Raw genomic sequence first — 5,157 nt, forward strand, 5'->3', positions numbered from 1 at the left:
TCTATTATTGTGCATGTTTTTAGATACCTCAGACTCACTGACTGAATTTACATTTAGCATAATGGTTGGTTCCCAGTTAATTATATAACATGTAGATATAATTGCAAAATATTATCAATCTATCTATCTCCTCATTCTTGGACAAACGACTTAGCTTCAGAGTTCTACCTGTGCTTTCATAAATTGTTATGTAGTTTCTGTGATCTTCTACTGTCAGTTTCTTTGAGTAGTTCTCACAAAAGGTTGAGCTATGGAGTCTGATATGTATTATCCGTACTGCATGGAACATCAAAGAGCTTTGGCATCTGTATGAGGGGACACGATTGTGCCTCCTTCTCTCTCCAGTGTCGTTTGTCGCACTGCCCACAGGTAATATGTGCAAACACTCTTGCTTCCTTCGGCTATTAAAATATTTCCAGATGCATCCCCCAGCATTCTCTCCAATTGATCGGAATTCCAGAAACTCTAAATAGTACAAAAAAGTAAAAGAAACAAACTCACCGTGAAGAAATCTGTCCGAGTCAGCGGATGGATGTTTACGGACTCCACGCCCAGTGACAGAGTAAATCATATAAGAAGCAAAGTAAAAGAAACAAACTCACCACGAAGAAATCTGTCCGAGTCCGCGGATGGATATTTACTGGCTCCACACCCACTGATGGAGTGATTCGTATAGGCAGAAAAGAAATGGAAGGGCAATTTCTGTACCAATGGAACGCCGCGCCGGTGCTTCCGTGAGATGCAGCTGGAACAATTAGTGTGGCTGATGGATCTTTTTGTTTCCTTGTATGCAGTCTGCAATGGTACACTTGAATATGTTGCCATTCAGTTTTATTCCCATGTAGTCTGCTCTGTATACAAATATGAATTGAAAAACATCTTCTTTTCGATGGTGTTTATACTGAAAGCACGTTAACGTGTTTCTCATATGTACACTCAGAGATGATTTACATAGACTGGACTATGTTCTTTGTACCACACGCTTACTTTGTAATGAAAATGTTAGTTACATAGACCTTAGTAAAAAAACATCATGATGTTTCTAATATTCCTAATGAAAGTTCTCACCCATTTTTTATCTGTAGTTTGAAGACTCTACATTGCCGCTGGAAATTCTGCCGTGTATAGAAAGGTGTCTGGAATATATTCTACAGATTATAAAATAGCACATCCATTGAAGAAGCAACCAACAAGGTCATCAGAGATATCCACTGCGCTCAACTTAAAAGCTACTTCCTCCAGTCCACTGAAGAAGCAACCAACAAGGTAGTACCCTTAGGGTTTGTTAATAGCCTATTCGATTCTTTTGTTTGACAACTTTTGCAACACAAGGTGTTACGCACGCCAAGAGGTGACTCTAAATTTACCGCTTTGTTTGTAACTTCGTCTGCTTTATCGTAATTTAATTATGCAAACAATTCTTTTGTAAAACCTACAAATTGTATTATTATATAAACCTTTTTTATCGTTGTTATATAAATAAATATTGGCACAAACCTCACGGGATCGTGCGCCAAGGCGCACATCTAAATCTAGTACATATTAGTCTGTACACAACAAAGAGGAGGCACAACTGCTGATATTTGACAGAAAATTAGCATATCTTCTGAAAGGTAGGTGACTGATGCACTACTGCCACTATTGTTGTTGCTTTTCAGTTCGAACCTTCTTCTTCTTCCTAGATTTCTCTACCGACGTTTATAGCCTATCAAAGGTTGTGTTGCTTTCTGTACCACGTACCTAACACGCTTGAGTGGCACATGTTGCTTTCGTCCCTTCTCTTTTGCTTGTGTTTGGATGTTCACTCCATGCTATGTTGACCTACAGGATCCTCGCCTGATGAGGTTCTTTGATGTGCAAGCCGCAAGCGGACCTAGATAGTCTTCCGATAAGAACCTAGAATTTTATTGCTGCTCCTACTCGTATGAAAATGACATTTTCAAAACTGGCAGGCAACATTTCACCGGAGATGAAAACTATGGCCTAACATCATAAGTAGTAAAGATAGAATCCACATATTTCATATAACATCAATATTAACACAATTCTACGAGGCCACATTGGTATGGTTTTGCATATGCATCCATGGCTTAGTTTAGCCGAGGTAAATTACAATTGCATTCTTGTTCTTTCTCTCGAAATGTAATGGATGAGGCATTTGTCATCTACTTGAATCAATCCTCTAGTAACTTGATACAGGAAATTTTAGTAAACCTGGTAAAATCTTCTAGGTTTAACCCCACAATTGAGTGACTTCGACATGTTGACAGGTACTCAACTGGAGTGGTCTCATGCCTAGCTAACTTGTCTACGGTATTGAGAGCATATTAATGGCATTAATAAAAGAAAAATGTTTGCAAAAGAATTCTAATGCTAGGAGTAAGACTTCCAAAACCTGGTTTCTCTTTCTCCAACTTTCGATGTTCACGGTAACGAACCAAGCAAACTCCGCGTGAAATCTTCCGCACTGGTGTTTATTCATTTATTTGTTAGTGAAAAGGTCATTTTGCATACGGATAACATACAACACAAACCGCAGAGAACACCGCCACCCAGGACTGGTATATTATTCCCAGTTTTGTTAAACCAGTGTGAAGTAAGCACAACATATTTGTTTTCCTTCCCCATATCATTGCATGTTGGTGATATAAATAAGAATATAATAGAACTAAATCCGGAAATTAAATTTGGCTCCCGGGTGCATATGCTCCCTCTACCAAAAAAATATAATTGAAAGTGTCCAAAAAAAATTGCAAAAAATTGTAATTGCATATGCTCCGGGAGTACATGCTACATAATATGAGCTGTGTTACGGTGATTGGGGAGTACTTTCGAGTACTACCCAGTACTACTAGTCTGATTTATTACGTCCGTCCGATCTGGAAGTTAAATGTAGATTTTTTATTAAACTTAAACAGGGGTAATGTGGTAATTTTCGGAGGCTAACCCACCCTTCACGACCGGGCGCAAGCTAGCACTACCTGAGTCCACGATCTGAGTGATGCGCCGCCCCTTGCCCCCTGCCCCCTGCCCCGCCGCCGCCGCCGCTCGCGGGACGCGCCGCCGATCGCCGGACGCGCAGCCGAAGCCTCCACTATCCGGAAGCGCAGCCGAATCAGATCTCCGCCTCCGTACCCCATTCGTGCACCGCGCCCGCCTTGGTAAGGAGCGGCCGCCTCGCCTAGTAGGTCGCGAGCCTCGCCTGCTCGCACACGAGCTCACCAGCGTTCCTCCGGGACTGGGAGGTCGCTCGCCCAGGATCTCCCAGTCCGAACCCCTGGCCGGCATCATCCCTGCACTACACCGCCACCTCGGAGATAGTGATTTGCAAATCAGTATGACCTTGTTTCTTTGATGACCAGGTTAAAAAAAGTTCCTTGTGCTATTTATGCAATGGTCTAGGTCATGAAGTTAGGAAATATCACTGTGAGATCTCATAACAGCATGAATTACCTGGAATGTAATCATATTAAAGCATAGGAAATATTTCAAGTAAAGCCTGCAAATGCAGTGATGCTAGTTTAACTACTCTGCTGTGAATCTGTGATCATCTGATCTAATTAGAATATTGGATGTTGGCATTGTCTTCTGTAACCACGAGACTTTACTTTTCAAGCAATGTCAATGTCGACATGAAGATTTGTCCCATGTTTTCCCTAAATTATTCCAAAACACTGTCAGCGACACAAGATTCTATTATTCTGTACCATTTTCTGAAGATTGAGATTAAGGCATTTGTGTAGCAATTTATGGGCGTTAGTAACTTTGTCTATGGAAAACCGTCCGTAAGCAGTTGAAGTATAATGAATAAGGCATAGCCATTTTCCATGTCTGCTGGTTTTGTCTAGCCACTTCCACCATTGGTCTGTAACTTGAATCCGTTTGGTGTCCAGTTCTGAACCAATAAATTTTGTTAGGTTCAGGTGCTCCAAATTGAACACACTAAAACGACTGAGTATGGAAAATTATCTTCATTGCTTTTAGCATTCATGTGGCAGAACTATTTTATGAATTATTCCTCAGAATTTCATAATGAGCACTGAAGAACCATCATATGTGCTTTGCTAAAAACAGGTTGTTGGGGATCACTGCGTCATATATTTGGAATACATCGTGCATGAGATCTCAACGGTTGGGACACACATCAGATAAACGTTGAGCTTCCTCGTGTCCGTCAAGCTCAAGTGCCCAGTGAGGATGCTGCAGATGAAGAAGTACTTCAAGGCTGGTGGCGACGGAGGCAACCGTGGGGATAAGATCCATGGACTAATCGAGAAGCTGAACTGAGGTGGTCTCCACTAGTAGTCCACAAACACGCGATGGATCCGTTACATTATCTGTTTTGTCCTTTGTAATAGCAGCTGAATTTACCATTGTTTATGAAACAGTGAACAAGTTTGGGATCATATCATGAAATAGCAGAAAAACTAATATTTGAACTAGTCAGAAGTTGTCTAGCTCATGGTAATCATAGATGTCACTAGAATATTAATCCCCACTGTGTAGATATGAAGTATTCAAATAAAATTCATATCATACATTCTTCTTTATTTTAATGAAAATATTTGAATCTTTTTCAAATAGAAAATTCAGCATCAACCGTTCTATGTCACAGTTCTGGGACAAAATCAACATCCTATCAGCTTCCCTTTTTTAAGTTATCGGCTGAGAGCTTTCAAGTATACGCAGAGGCATCTTTACATTTTTGTGAAGCTCAAGATCAAACTCGTATGTCATGATCAAATGGGCCCTTTCTGCTACACCATAATTACCGGATCTCCCATAATTAATTAGCTTTTTCAACATTCAGTTAGTTAAAAACCAACACATAACCATTCTGAAGCATACTTGTATGTGAAAAGATGTAATATAACCTTCTGAGGCACAAGTGAGCACTTGGATTGGAACAAATAGGACGGGCAACACAAGTTCAAGAATTTTGAGTTGAACATTTCTGTCTCTCAACACTTTGAACAAACAGGCTACAACTATCTCGTAAAATTTACACACATTTTCTATCAGCAATTCCAATATGTTAAAAGCTACAGAACAGCTGAGGAGATGATGAATGCTGCACCTCACCAGGCCTAGGTTGCTTACACTGGTGTTGACTGCCAAACACTGAACCAACTGAACTAGCTACTGAGAATTGCTTAC

General features: G+C 40.5%; 1 long non-coding RNA gene across 1 annotated transcript; it reads left to right on the forward strand.

The window, feature by feature from the left end:
- The first annotated feature begins 3,253 nt into the window (after window positions 1–3,253).
- LOC124677103 lies at window positions 3,254–4,550 on the forward strand. Its single transcript, XR_006993944.1, has 2 exons — window positions 3,254–3,362; window positions 4,075–4,550. It is a non-coding gene; the product is annotated as an uncharacterized LOC124677103 (long non-coding RNA).
- The last annotated feature ends 607 nt before the right edge of the window (window positions 4,551–5,157 follow it).

This window comes from Lolium rigidum, chromosome 7 (genome assembly GCF_022539505.1).
Source record: "Lolium rigidum isolate FL_2022 chromosome 7, APGP_CSIRO_Lrig_0.1, whole genome shotgun sequence".
In the NCBI taxonomy this organism is placed as follows: Eukaryota; Viridiplantae; Streptophyta; class Magnoliopsida; order Poales; family Poaceae; genus Lolium; species Lolium rigidum.